This window comes from Chlorocebus sabaeus, chromosome 18 (assembly GCF_047675955.1).
Source record: "Chlorocebus sabaeus isolate Y175 chromosome 18, mChlSab1.0.hap1, whole genome shotgun sequence".
In the NCBI taxonomy this organism is placed as follows: domain Eukaryota; kingdom Metazoa; phylum Chordata; class Mammalia; order Primates; family Cercopithecidae; genus Chlorocebus; species Chlorocebus sabaeus.
The window spans coordinates 14,582,924-14,599,013 of record NC_132921.1 but is presented as its reverse complement, the minus strand read 5'-3'; the positions used below and the strand labels follow the sequence as shown (position 1 = coordinate 14,599,013).

The window sequence follows — 16,090 nt, the reverse complement described above, 5'->3', positions numbered from 1 at the left end:
TACTATCAATTATAAAATGCATCTTTTTCCACATTTTACCTTCCAAAATCAGGATGCTTGTTATGATACATAACATTTTAAAGTGATAATATGCATTTTTTTTCTTTTGTGGTAGTATGTAAGATTTTGGTGTACGTTACAGTCAATGACACCATACCAGTGAACATTTTGAATACTAAGCTGATCTTTAATATGGAAAGTTGTAGGGAACTGTCGATGATTTCAATCTAGAGAAGAATAGCGATGTGTTTTAATAAGATGCACATGACAATCATGTAACACTATGGATTAGAGATGTTGAAGAGTAGGTGACCCTTTAAACATCTACAAGTCTTTTTTACTATACAAAGTATAAATTGCTAAGCTGTTAATCTGTGTGAGAAATGAAACCATCCTGATTCAGGGCAGTAATGGGTGGAGTAGAGACAAAGAAAAAGGAGGTTATTGAGCTATGGAGATGGAACATTGTGAATTGACAACCAATTGGGGGTTGGGAGCAAGGGACAAGGAGGGGTCAGAAAAAAAACCCAAAAATTTAGTTGTTTTTAAGTTCACGTTTTTGCCTTAATAATGATTGGATTTTTCATGTGGAGAAATGTAAGAATCCAAGCTTTTCTAAGTCATGTCTTCTGAGAGGAGATGGGTGGGAGTGGAAATGGGCACACTCAGGGTGGTGTAGTGGGTGAGAATACAGGCTTCGTTGTTGGAGACACCTGCAGTCAAGTCTGTGAAATTATTGCGTAAACTTGGGCAAAAGCCTGAATCCTCTTAATCATAGTTTTCTCGTGTGTAAAATTAGTACAATAATGCCTACCACAAAAGTTTGTCAGAAGAATCAAAGAGCCCTTTACCACAGTGTCTAACACATAATTATGCTCAATAAATATTAGCTGTTAATTATTTGAATAAAAGAGCTATAAAACAATTTGTGAAATGGAGTGAATAAAATTCAAGGTTGCAAATATGAAGTAGTCTAAGGAATAGAGAAATAGTAGTGATGGGATTTTAAATTAGAATGGATCAAGTGTGCCAGGAAATTTTCCATCATAATTTCATCGTTGCTAAAATGTTCCCATTTCACATAGTACTGAAGTTCAGAGTCAATTCATAACAGTGATTACTAATTTTTTTTATTTGACACATGTCCATTCAGTTGTAGGATATGTTTTTAATAATTATAAGCAATGTAAAAGAAAGATGATTTAGTTGATACTTTTTTCCCCCACAGCAAAGTATGTTTTAGTTAATGGAAGCAACATGGATAATAGGGGAGGAAACACCCATCCGAAGTTATGCCCTCCAGGAATGTTTCCCTATAATAATATCCCTCAGAAGCAGGTTTCTACCAGGAAATCATTATCATCCCAGTACTGCTGCAAGGAGTTTTGAATAGTTAAAATTGAAATAGAATAATACATCTAAACTTTGTATCTATTATGTGACAGGATGAAGTACAGAGAAAATGTATAACATTGTAAATCTCAGAGAAATGAAGAGCAAATGAACATTCTTAGTGTGTGTATTTGTAAGTGATACCAATTGGATTTGTACATGATATTAGATAAATTATAAGTAAGTACCATTCATAATATGTCCTTTCAAATAAAGGCACTTGTCCTGAAAATTGCATGTTCAGGTAACATATTATATTGACATACTTGAAATGGTTTGACTTTGTGTCCCCACCCAAATCTCATCTTGAATTGTAATCTCATAATCCCATCATGTCGTGGGAGGGACCCAGTGGGAGGTAATTGAATCATGGGGGGCAGTTCCCCCATACTGTTCTCATGATAGTGAGTTCTCACAAGATCTGAGTTTAATAAGAGATACTCCCCTTCGCTCCGCCCTCATTCTCTCTCCTGCCGCCCTGTGAAGAGGTGCGTTCTGCCGTGATTGTAAGTTTCCTGAAGCCTCACCAGCCATGCAGAACTGTGAGTCAATTAAAAGTTTTGTTTTTAAATAAATTACCCAGTCTCGGGTATTTCTTCATGGCAGTGTGAGAATGGACTAGTACAATAGCCTTTAAATATATTTTGTGTATGTTCTTGACATAGTTTTTTTTTTTTTTTTCTTTTGGAGATAGAGTCTCGCTCTGTCGCCCAGGCTGGAGTGCAGTGGCGCCATCTGGGCTCACTGCAAGCTCCGCCTCCCGGGTTCACGCCATTCTCTTGCCTCAGCCTCCCGAGTAGCTGGGACTGCAGGCTCCCGCCACCACGCCCGGCTAATTTTGCCTCGGGACATAGATTTTTAAATCAAAATTTACTTTCTTGTGTTGAATTATCTTAACCAAATTGCAAGCTGGTATACACAAGAAAACACAGATCATTGGCCAGGTGCGGTGGCTCACACCTGTAATCCCAGCACTTTGGGAGGCTGAGACGGGTGGATTACGAGGTCAGGAGATCGAGACCATCCTGGCTACGACAGTGAAACCCCGTCTCTACTAAAAATACAAAATATTAGCCAGGCGAGGTGGTGGGCGCCTGTAGTTCCAGCTACTTGGGAGGTTGAGGCAGGAGAATGGCGGGAACCCGGGAGGCGGAGCTTGCAGTGAGCCGAGATCGCGCCACCGCACTCCAGCCTGGACGACAGAGCAAGACTCCGTCTCAAAAAAAAAAAAAAAAAAAAAAGAAAAGAAAACACAGATCGTCACTCCCAAGCATCCAGAAATAAATGACCTAATGTCCTTTTTTTTTTTCACAAGCCATAACTAAATAGACATTTTGAAATTATAGAAGAATTTTTTTTGAATACAGTAGTCTGAACATGTTCTGAAAACATTCCTGACTTTCCCAAGGTGGCGTAACTACACAATTCCTATGTGTCACGTTATAAACTATTTTAAAATAAGACCACATTACACACCCAGAACTTAGTCCCCCATGCCTTGTGCAATTCCTGGGATGTACAATATTCGTTAGGTAGCTACTACATATTTATTGACTGAGTTAATTATTGTAGTTTACTCACATTTATTTAGATGAGATGTACAGAGTTTGGGGAATAGAAGAGATCTTTAAGACCCCTTGGTTCAATCTGTTTTGTAGATGAACAAAGTAAAGACCAGAGAAAGTAATGATGGCTGCAGGTTGCCCAACATCAGAGCAACACAAGGGCATGAGACCCCAAATCCCATGGCTCTCGTGCATGTTAGCGCATAACACAGGCTTGAAGCAGTTTTAATATCATGCTGACTCGCTTGAGCAATTCTAATTATGTTACTGAGGAGGTTGTTTGATTCATCTTGAATCCCAGTTCTGTGGATTAATAAATAACTGAATATACTTCTGTATTTGATACTCATTTGAGCAGAAGGAGTGAAGAGTCAAACTGTGAAATATATGTAGCCGTTAAGAAAATAGGACACCTATTACAGTTCAAAAATCTAAACAGAAATTAAACAGCTGAAAAGCTAAACAGAATTTTGCAGAAAGCGTCTTCCTCAAGCAATAGTGTTATTGATTCTCCCTTGCCTTTTCGTCAGTTCCGTGATGTGGTCGACTCTCTCCAGGCAGTGTTAGTGGTGGCCTCCTGTTAACACCAGAGCAGCCAATATGCAAAGACGACAACAACAACAACAACAACAAATCATGGCCAATCTCTCTTGGAAAGCCAGTATACCTTTCCAGAGTCCATGGGATAATATTAATGGCTATTTGAGAATGTCGTATTCTCACATCAACCTAATTGTTGACTTTATTATGGTCATTGCTTGTTTCTTCCACATCACTCTCTTTTTTTCCCTTTTTCTTCCTATTGATTTCTGCCCATTTTATTACATTTCTTTATGAAAATGTTTATCCTTAGGGCCTTAACAACTGCAGTCAAGATTGTTAGTGTGCAGGAAAGCAGGGGATGGAAGTTTCTCTGGTTGCAAAGATGAGTCCCTGAGAGAGCTCAGAGGAGACTTTGTTTTCCTCTGTATTTCTAAATAATATTTTGCTTAGAGAAGAAAACCTCTCTCAGGCCTCCTTAGGTCACGTGGGCTAGAGTATAGTCTTATTATTCTTTATATCAGCTCTATTTTAGAAGAGACAATTACATATTCCATGGAGGGTCTTGTTATGTGAACCAGGTTTGTTTTTCATTTAGGAAGCTTTAGTGTTTTGAAATTGAAATTATGCCAGAGACTTTTTGAGGTAAGCTTTTAAACATTTGTACCTTCTCAGCAAATTATTTCAAACGTTCTGCAGACATGCTTATTTTCCCTCTTTTATAGCTAGCTAATAACCCTATTTCTCCTCTGTCTTTCAAAATGATAGTACAATGGAAGGACATTGTCCTCAAACTTCCTCTGTATTTCTCTCTTCTTTTTAGGCCAGTGGCTCTTACCTTGGGTATTAACTAGTTTGACCCAGGAAGCTTTTACAAATAAAAAAGGCTGGGACTATGGATGGATATTCTGATTGAATTAAACAGTAGTGTGATCTGAGCATCACAGCACTTGAGTGAGCATAAGATACTCAACCCTTGACACAGATAACTGAGGAGGAAGGCATGCAAACTGGGTCGCTGGCTTCCCAGAGCTAAGACGATTTTGCTTCTTTCTCTTCTCAAATGAAAAACACCAGAATGAATCCTTCATGCTCTTGGGATTGGTCCATTCACAGTGTGAAGTTTCCATAAATCAAAGCATTTGAGAGCATGGAAAAATAAGAGTATGTCAGATATCTACTGAAAGAAACGAGTGACTCACTGCCTGGGGCTACAACTTTTACGAATTTTGCCATTTGACAGCCTCTACTTCAGTGGCTGCTGCTGCTTATCAACAAGTACACATCTGTCAACAAATGACATACATGTTCCCCTCTATCACCTGTGCCTCTGAAGGAGAGAGCATGGTATGCATGAGTACCAAGGAGCCAAGCTCTGTGATTCATTAGTTACTGAGTTGGTAATGTGTGTGTATGCTGCAGGTAAGGTTGCATAGGAAACAGACCTGGCCCAGGGTGGATTTGCCCGTAAGGAATTTATTCGAGTGCATTCTTGGAATAAACACTTGTGAGGGAGAAAAGAAGGAAATAGGATTGGGCAGTAAAAGTTGTTGAACAAAGCAGCCTAGGACTTGGCTGACCTTATGGAGAGTTCAGGAGTAGGGAAAGGTCTTCATAGCTGTCCTGAGTTAAGGGGAGAAGGAGGAGCTTTAAAGGCTCACGGCAGCCAATCATCATTGGATGTAGCCTGTTCTTAAGAAAGAGGTGTTACCTTTGGTCAAGGTGGCTCTCTTCAACTGAGGACGACTTTTGGAAAGGACTTAGCTGAGATGTGTTGGCCACCAGCACACCAGTGTTTCATTTGGTGGAGCAGGGAGGGGATCTGGGAGGCTTTCATGACATGCCCTAGAATCAGCCCCTTGCACCACTCATATCCACTTGCTTCATGTAGTAAGTTCAGGAAACAGTTCTGCAGAAATATGTTAGGCCCTCTTTCCTGCTAGAATTCACGAGAAGATTAAGAATCTCCAGGTTGCAAGTGGTACTCATTACATCCGTCTCATCGCCAGCTCCCCCTTGGACAGGTTCTTTCACTTGTCCATTTGCCATTAAGATGGACAAGAGAACATCAAGAGACACTCTAGTGCCCAGATACTAACAGAAGCCCCCATTAGATAACAGAAGCCCACCTCCTCCTGATGATCGAGATAGGTTACACCTACCAGAATTGTGACACTTGTCCTAGTCTGCTGGTCCCTTGGTGCCAGGAGTCCCAAGAGAATGGGACCGACATACCTTGTGAACCTGGTAGAGTCACCCTGCTGTAGAAATGAGAAGCACACATCAACACCCAGTGAGTCAATAGGAGTGAGGTAAGAAGGACAATCCCATTCTGATCCTTTGGTTCTTGGTCTTCAGTGTTCTGCTTACCCCCGGGAGGTGGAGCTTGCAGTGAGCCAAGATTGCGCCACTGCACTCCAGCCTGAGCGATAGAGCGAGAGTCCATTCCCCCAACAAAAAATAAAAGAAAAAAAGAATTGTGGCTAAGTCACCATCTGTCCTCTTACCTAGCTCCTTTTAGTTTGCCCTCCTTGTTCTGCATTATCTCTGACATTCTGTGTTTGTCCATATCTTTGTCCAGGCATTGGCTTCCATTAGACCACATTGAACAAATATTATTCTTATATTAGAATTGAAAAGATGCTTTAGAAAATTCTCTCTTTAGATTACACAAGTGTTGACGTTTTCTCCCCTCAACCAAATGGAGACTCTAAACTTTTATTTCCGTTGCTTTAGCTGTTATCGTTGATATTTTCTAATGGACAAAGCACTGTAGTGCAGACAACTCCGAGAAACAGTTTGCGAACACCTTATGCTATTGGCATCTGCAACATGTACGTGCATACCTTCTCCAAAATGCCAGGTACAAAACATTTGTGCAAATCTTAAAGATGAGCTCTCAGATTGCTCTCTGCCTTCATCATGGTATCTTCCAGTCATCTCTAATGTTATGACAGGGAAGAAGTGTTAGATGGACTTTTGCCTAGAAGCATTGAAAACAGTTTTCATGTAGGGTTTTTTTCATGGGCCCAGTGCTTCTCAATGGATCTGTGATGAAAGGCCAAGGTGTGTTTTGTTGTTGGTTGTGTTTTTGTACACACATTTGGTTTTCTAAGAACACACTATACTATTGTCACTTGATGCTGGTTTTGTAAAATGCAATAAAAATAAGTTTCTTAGATAAAAAAAATCAATTCCCATTATTTTTATCATTGTATTTGGGTTCAACAGACATGAAATTATTTGGTGAGCTTACTATAACAGTTGCTAGGCCATTCATCTCAAATTCTGTTTTTATCTTAATTCCAAAAAACAGATACCTCACTTTGAGTGGTGTTGCTTTTGCCTTGGTTATATACATTTCCTGCTCAACCGGTCTCATTTTAAAAAGTAAAATTAAAAGTTATTCTTTTGATAAAAAGCTGAGTCTCTCCAGGGGTTGCTTTTAAGTGCTTCTGGCCTATTTCATGGAGTTTACAACTAAGAGAGCAAGGTACTCTCCTATCCGGCGAGCCCTCAAGTAGAGAACATGAAGCATTCACAATTACACTAAGCGAAGATGAAGCCTCAGCTTCAATTCTGATCATTAAGAATTCGACTGTAGGCGGATTTCTTAAGTTGTGTGAGAGTTGTAGATCTGGCCTGGAGACAGCAATCAGAGACAGGATGAGTGGGGTTTTCTTTAGGGAAGTGAATGTAGCTGTGTGGAATAAAGAATGCTTTTTTGAGTTGCTGTCTCTTGGTCCCTGATGAAAAAGCTGTGTCTGTGAACGTGAAGCTTTAAGTAACCATGTCGTAGGCACAGATCTATGACCTTTTCACTCCAGAGCAGGACTGTTTTCCCTAAGGAATGCAGATAAGTATATTACACTACTATATGGAAATGTGTTAATATGGATGGAAAATTTAATTTTACAAAATTACTTCCAAATGCATCTTTTTATTTTATCCTCACTCCAACATTGAAAGCCAATTGTCCATTTACAGATATGGATCTATAACAGATGCATAAACTGGGACTCAAGCACCATCAAGACAACACAACATGGAGCAGAATGAGATTCAGTAGCCATACCTGGGGCTTCTTTGCATTGACCTTCCAATTGGGTCATTCTGCTTCTAAGAAAATGGACTGTGACCCCCTAGAATGGCTGTTTGTCACAAGTGACTTACTGTGCACTTTTTCTGAGAATAAAAACAATATGAGTAGTATTTTTTTCTTTTTATTACTTAATAAAAGAAATGAATTTTTCAGCAATATTACCATTACCCATGTACTTCCTGAGTTATATTTCTTTCCTTTATTCCTGTTTGTTAAACAATATCTTTACTTCTTAAACCACTGTCTTCATTAGAGATGCTTTACAAGTAAATTGTGTTCCATTACCTTGAATTACAGTAATAATTATAAATTAGGAATACTTCAACCAGAAAGAAATGACTCATACATTTGTTTTCATCTATAACATTTCTTCAACAGCTTGATAATTGCAACATATCCAGTGGTATGTGGAAAATATTTATTAAAAGACATTATGAGAAAAGAAAATTTGTTTATCATATGTATATTCAGGCAGTTATACTTCTGCCAATCATTGTTTAAATCTACTTTCTGTACTTATAATTGTAAACTTGTAAAATTTTAATAGACTTACCCTGCATGGGTTCTAATAATCTGGAAGACACTTTTAAATTTTAAAAGTCAGGAATCTATAATAAGTAAATCAGTGGTAAAATTTACTTTTAATACTTTATTAATATTTAATATAAATCACTCTCAGATTGATTAACTTACTGCTCTGAAAAACACATTTTTTACTTTGCTAGCATTACTTCATTTTTTTGACACAAATGCAATAGCACCAGTATGCGTTTTATTTATATTACAATGTATTTTTTCTTATTCCAACGTTCATTTTAAGGAAACATTTAATACAAAGCTGCAATTATTGTCATCCTTATTGTAAATAAGTCAGTGAGCATCACAGAGGCTTTAGTTTCTAGTTTCATTTATTAATATTAAAGCTTTCACAATACATATTATCTCTTTCATAAAATTTCACCTTATGTTTGTAGATGGTCTTTCTGTGGCATGAAAATTTAGTATTTTTTTCAAAGGCAAAGACATCAAAAAGTGCAACTCTAACATTACAATAATTTACCTTTATGAATCCTAGTCCAGCATATCATCTCAAGTACTGGTCACAATTATGCAAGTTCAAGTGTGAATATATTTGTCTCCATTTTACATGGCTAAGCTTTAGGTAGTAAACACAAGATCATCAGTAAGATCAAATAACAAGCAGAATTTAAGAAGTACTAGAGGAAAGAAAAGTTGATTAATAAACTGAATTGATTTTTTTTTTACCTTCATCTCCTAAATAGAGGATGTTTTCCATTTTCAGACTTTTATTTAAGCAGATGGATTGAAAGTGGTAGACCAGGTAGTTCATATCAAGTGTAATCTGGTTATATAGATGTAAAAAGATCACCAGAACATCAGTGCGTTGCTCTTTTAGTTTTGGTCTCTACAATCTTAAATTTAAAAATAAGGTGGATAAAAATTTAATGAAGGTAATGGATATTCTGGCACCCAAGGATGTGCAAGTGGGTTTCAACCCTCCCTTAACACACGTGCATGTGTGTATGTCTGTGTATTTATGAGAGAGAGAAAAAAAGGGAGAGAGAACTACTGTATAAAAGGTGAGGAAACAGGAATAAGAAAGATGCCTGTTTCTACCAAGGCTCTGTCTCCTGGGGAACAAAAACATGTAAGTGTGAAAGTACAAAATCATACACTAAGTGTTACCATGAGCAACAAAGCAAGGCATCTGAACTCCATCTAAGTGGTTCAGAGGATTATGGAGAACAAACCAGAGATATAGGATGTTTTTTGTTTTGTTTTGTTTTTCTTTAAAAAGCTATTAAAACTTGACAGAAATTGAAATAAAACAAATACTGCTATTTTACAAAGTGGATTGTAAATTTACCAAATTTAATACAACAGACTTTATTAAGGATGTAGAACATAGTGATAAAAAGAACTTAGTTCTTAAGGAGTTTATAAATTAAAGTTGAATGTAAAAATAACTAGATTTTTCCATATAAAGCAGAATTAAATGAATTCTATCATAGAAATTGAAATAAGAAACTATGGGAAATAAACAGGACAGTTGTAAAACTTCAGAAAAAGGGAACTTGCATCGAGCTGAATTGGATGTCTGTGAGTGGGTGTGTTGGGAAGCATGGGAAATGCTTGCCATGCTCAGGCAGTGAAAACTAGTCCAGCACGCTTGGACCATAGACTACACTGTGAGATGTGGTGGAAAAACAAGGCCAGGGAGATAGAATGGAATCAGATTGGGACTCATGCCTAGAATTTTCGGTTAAATCCATAGACCATGGGAAGCAATTAAATATATTTGGTGAGCATGCTGAAAAGGCCAAAGAAGGAAGATCAAGAGTCAGCCCAGTAAATGTTCCATACACTTTGAAATAGCACAGATGTACTTTCCATAGGCTCTAAAATAAGCATAAATATAGCAATAGATGCTTCCTGGAATAATCAGCCATAATTGGCTGGACCATCGGGAAGCTCCAGGCCACGCCCAGGGGCTGATCCATCATGAAAGTCCTTCAGAGCTAACATTGTTGTGCAAATATGATATATTATGATATCTCAGTGTTATCTTTCAGCACTTATCAATAAAGATACTCTTGTGGACAGAAACATATTTAATGAGGGGTGTGATAGAATTTAATATATGTGTTAGAGGAAATAATTCGATTGTGACAGCCTAGACAATGTGAGTTATTAAATTAAAAAATAACTGAGGTGTTTTCCAATAGCCCAAGTGAAAGGTTTGATGATTCTGAACGAGGATTATAGTTCAGAATGAATGAAAAAGGGCTCAGATACAATAGACTCATGGTGGGGGGTGCTCTGTCAAGCAGGGGCTGATGGAACATTAATGGATTATTCACGGATATATTTTAGGGTACATGTAAAATGTGATTTGCATTCATGGTCTATGTAGTTTATGAGAGTCTGATATTTCTTACATATGAATACATAATGCTGACATAATGACACAGGATGTACATAATCGTTCCTCCTCCTCAGCTTGTCTTTTGCCTTATCATGAGCTAGACTCAGCTAAGGTTCTATGCCTCTCACTTTTTGTGCTCATTGTAAAAAAAAAAAATCTGTAAATAGTTACTTTGAAGTCAAAACAAATACTTTGAAAATGATTTAGGAACCCAGGCAGTAAAGGTAAGTTTTATCTGCTTATTAATATTTTTTTATTATTTTTTAGGCTAATCTCAGGTTCACATTTGCAAGGGTATTTGTGAGTAGAATAGACTGAGGTGATTCGCTGTTCTGCCCCCAAATAGAGCACAAATACTTGTCTTTGGTTGCATTGTTTCTTTTGCTTATGTACTTATTTACCATTTTATAGGATCATAGTTTGTTTTTTTCTTGGTCAAAGGTTTTCACAGCGGAGAGTAACATTTTTCTGTTCGGGTTGTTATAGTTATTCTCAAAGATGTCCATGCATGTGTCCGTGTGTGTGTGTGTGTGTCCGTGAGTGTGCACGTGCCTACTAGACACTTGTCAACTTAAGAACGTGATTTGCTATTTCTACACTTGAGAACATTTCTTTGCTGAGCATTCTTTTTCATCAAAGAGAGAGGAGCTTTTTACTAAGAGTGTGGATTTCACTCCACCTATTAGGATTAGTAAAATGCACAAAGTCTCACAGATTAAATGTCTGAATGCCTCAGATAATTATGTACCCATTTTAACAATTCAAAGTTGGTCCCTTTTAACCACAGATGCTTAGAGTAACTTTGCAAAGACACTGAATATAGGCTCCAAGCAATTTTCTGCTTGTGAATTTTGGCAGTGGTTAGAAGCCTAGTGATGGTACCAGCTGGGAGAAAATGGTCAGCGATGGGAAGAATAGTAAAGTTTAGGGCTCCTGAAACAGGATGTGTGCGGGGCCGGGGGTAGTGGGGCATGGGTGGGGCACGGGTAGGTAGTAGAAGAGGAAGAATTTGATTGTTGAATGATTGGAGAATCCAGCAGTATGAAACTTTTAAGTTCTGATGTTGTCAGTAATGGAGAACAACTGACAACCCCATAATATTTAATAAAATGAGGCGTCAGAGCTCAGGTTGAAGTTCACAGTCAGGTCTTACTGTGTGATTTTTCTTGAAAATAAATTTGTTTTGAGAAATGTCTGTTCATATCCTTTGCCCACTTTTTGATGGGGTGGTTTGATTTTTTCTTGTAAATTTGTTTGAGTTCTTTGTAGGTTCTGGATATTAGCCCTTTGTCAGATGAGTAGATTGCAAAAATTTTCTCCCATTCTGTAGGTTGCCTGCTCACTCTGATGGTAGTTTCTTTTGCTGTGCAGAAGCTCTTTAGTTTGATGAGATCCCATTTGTCAATTTTGGCTTTTGCTGCCGTTGCTTTTGGTGTTTTAGACATGAAGTCTTTGCCCATGCCTATGTCCTGAATGGTACTACCTAGGTTTTCCTCTAGGATTTTTATGGTATTAGGTCTAACATTTAAGTCTCTAATCCATCTTGAATTAATTTTCGTATAAGGAGTAAGGAAAGGATCCAGTTTCAGCTTTCTACTTATGGCTAGCCAGTTTTCCCAGCACCATTTATTAAATAGGGAATCCTTTCCCCATTTCTTGTTTCTCTCAGGTTTGTCAAAGATCAGATGGCTGTAGATGTGTGGTATTATTTCTGAGGACTCTGTTCTGTTCCATTGGTCTATATCTCTGTTTTGGTACCAGTACCATGCTGTTTTGGTTACTGTAGCCTTGTAGTATAGTTTGAAGTCAGGTAGCGTGATGCCTCCAGCTTTGTTCTTTTGACTTAGGATTGTCTTGGAGATGCAGGCTCTTTTTTGGTTCCATATGAACTTTAAAGCAGTTTTTTCCAATTCTGTGAAGAAGCTCATTGGTAGCTTGATGGGGATGGCATCGAATCTATAAATTACCTTGGGCAGTATGGCCATTTTCACGATATTGATTCTTCCTATCCATGAGCATGGTATGTTCTTCCATTTGTTTGTGTCCTCTTTGATTTCACTGAGCAGTGGTTTGTAGTTCTCCTTGAAGAGGTCCTTTACATCCCTTGTCAGTTGGATTCCTAGGTATTTTATTCTCTTTGAAGCAATTGTGAATGGAAGTTCATTCCTGATTTGGCTCTCTGTTTGACTGTCACTGGTGTATAAGAATGCTTGTGATTTTTGCACATTAATTTTGTATCCTGAGACTTTGCTGAAGTTGCTTAGCAGCTTAAGGAGATTTTGGGCTGAGACAATGGGGTTTTCTAAATATACAATCATGTCGTCTGCAAACAGGGACAATTTGACTTCTTCTTTTCCTAAGTGAATCCCCTTGATTTCTTTCTCTTGCCTGATTGCCCTAGCCAGAACTTCCAACACTATGTTGAATAGGAGTGGTGAGAGAGGGCATCCCTGTCTTGTGCCAGTTTTCAAAGGGAATTTTTCCAGTTTTTGCCCATTCAGTATGATATTGGCTGTGGGTTTGTCATAAATAGCTCTTATGATTTTGAGGTACGTTCCATCAATACCGAATTTATTGAGCGTTTTTAGCATGAAGGGCTGTTGAATTTTGTCAAAAGCCTTTTCTGCATCTATTGAGATAATGATGTGGTTCTTGTCTTTGGTTCTGTTTATACGCTGGATTATGTTTATTGATTTGCGAATGTTGAACCAGCCTTGCATCCCAGGGATGAAGCCCACTTGATCATGGTGGATAAGCTTTTTGATGTGCTGCTGAATCCGGTTTGCCAGTATTTTATTGAGGATTTTTGCATCGATGTTCATCAGGGATATTGGTCTAAAATTCTCTTTTTTTGTTGTGTCTCTGCCAGGCTTTGGTATCAGGATGATGTTGGCCTCATAAAATGAGTTAGGGAGGATTCCCTCTTTTTCTATTGATTGGAATAGTTTCAGAAGGAATGGTACCAGCTCCTCCTTGTACCTCTGGTAGAATTCAGCTGTGAATCCATCTGGTCCTGGACTTTTTTTGGTTGGTAGGCTATTAATTATTGCCTCAATTTCAGAGCCTACTATTGGTCTATTCAGGGATTCAACTTCTTCAGCCAACAGACACATGAAAAAATGCTCATCATCACTGGCCATCAGAGAAATGCAAATCAAAACCACAATGAGATACCATCTCACACCAGTTAGAATGGCGATCATTCAAAAGTCAGGAAACAACAGGTGCTGGAGAGGATGTGGAGAAATAGGAACACTTTTACACTGTTGGTGGGATTGTAAACTAGTTCAACCATTATGGAAAACAGTATGGCGATTCCTCAAGGATCTAGAACTAGATGTACCATATGACCCAGCCATCCCATTACTGGGTATATACCCAAAGGATTACAAATTATGCTGCTATAAGGACACATGCACACGTATATTTATTGCAGCACTATTCACAATAGCAAAGACTTGGAATCAACCCAAATGTCCATCAGTGACAGATTGGATTAAGAAAATGTGGCACATATACACCATGGAATACTATGCAGCCATAAAAAAGGATGAGTTGGTGTCCTTTGTAGGGACATGGATGCAGCTGGAAACCATCATTCTTAGCAAACTATCACAAGAACAGAAAACCAAACACCGCATGTTCTCACTCGTAGGTGGGAACTGAACAATGAGATCACCTGGACTCGGGAAGGGGAACATCACACACTGGGGCCTATCATGGGGAGGGGGGAGGGGGGAGGGATTGCATTGGGAGTTATACCTGATGTAAATGACGAGTTGATGGGTGCAGCACACCAACATGGCACAAGTATACATATGTAGCAAACCTGCACGTTGTGCACATGTACCCTACAACTTGAAGTTTAATAATAATAAATAAATTAAAAAAAAAAAAAAAAAAAAAAGAAAATAAATTTGTTTTGTTTCTCATACTTGGAATACCACAGGGACATTGTAGCGCCATGCCACGAAAACAGTGATCAGCTGGTAGGAATTAGGTAAATGAATCATAAGGGTTTGTTCTGTAAATGAAAATCGTTCATGTGATTTCAGTGTAAAAAGGCTTTGATTAAAGACATGACTCATGTATAATTGATATTTCTTGTGGTCTTCTGGATGTTCTAACATTGCACGCCACTGTCAGCAGTAACGTGTAGATAACTTACCACCAGCTGCCGCCCCATGGGAGCACAGATGAGGGTGAGGGAGCCTTAGGAGAGCAGCATTGAGTATTTAAGCGGCCCAGGGACTGGAAGCGTGTTTTAAAAACAACTTGTTTTCATCCATCATCTGCATTTGTCTTGGGAGGCAAGTTTTTTGCTCTGTGCTACTGAGTGTGGTGGAGTTTACTGTTATGTAATGGCAAGAAGGGACCCTGTGGGTAAGTCATAAAACGTACAGATGGAAACCACTCGAAGCACTGAGCTTCTTGAAGATTTGGGGGGTGATCAGGTGGGGTTGGTTGCATATTCCCTTCTTTCCTCACATTCCCCTTTGCATCAACTCTTGAAGACCCTAGCACACAGCACAACAGTTCCTATCCTGGAGGCTGGATCTCATTATAGGGAGTGGGGATGTGGGCTTTAGACCAGCCTGCCGATTTTCATAATCCTGCGTCTGCCAGAGTTGGCTGGGCCACTTCAGACAACGTTCTTAGCCTTTCTCTTCCTCAGTTTCCTCATTTGTTAGTAGGATTAAGGGCAAATGTGAATATTGAATGAGTTACTATGTAAATAATGTTTTACCCATGTAACAAACCTTCACATGTACCTCCGAACCTAAAATAAAAGTATTGTTTTGTTAAAAAAAAAAAAAAAAGAATGTTAAGCATAGTGACTGACATCTAGGAAGTTCTTAATAATTAAAACTATAATAATTCTTATATTTCACCCTTAGTATTATAAATTAGAGGGAGTTACATATATAGTCATAACCCTAAAAATGACTTAAGAAAGTTAAATAATTCACAATAGTTGAAGAACACACCTTTTCCGTACACTGAATAAACGTGTGGCTTAGGATCCACTAGATAATTCACACTGAAAAAAATTAAATTATAACTGGTGCCAGAAATTTACTTTTTGTATTATGTAGTCCCATTGCAACCAAAAGATAAATCAGGTATTCAAGTACTTGGAAGCAGAGGATAAGCACAGCTGTTACAGTGCAGTAAAACAATCATTTACAGAAATTCAAGGTACAAAAAGCTATGTCCTCAACAGCTACCAGGGAAGGATGAAAATGTACTGTGTCCATACTTTCCTCAGTGTTTTTTTTTTTTTCATATTTTATGTCTCTTTAGCACCTTGTCTTTTAAAAAATGCAAACGTAGTTCTGAAGGGCAGCGAAAAGCTTTATTATTTGGTAAATTGGGTTTTACATTCATATTAACCAAAGCCCAGAATGATGGCAGTTATAGGGGGTGAAAGATTGTTGAAATGACAGATTGAGTAGCGCGTTTCTCAGGTTATGAAGTTCAGGAAAATGTGTAATTACGTCTGAGTTTCCTGAGGTTCCTCTGTTCAGCATAATGTTCTGACAT

At 38.2% G+C, this 16,090-nt stretch overlaps 1 protein-coding gene across 1 annotated transcript in view; it reads left to right on the top strand.

Annotated features, from left to right (window-relative positions):
- Positions 1-16,090, top strand: part of CDH7 (cadherin 7) — a 128,522-nt gene that overhangs the window by 33,642 nt on the left and 78,790 nt on the right. The gene's annotated exons all lie outside the window — the stretch shown is intronic.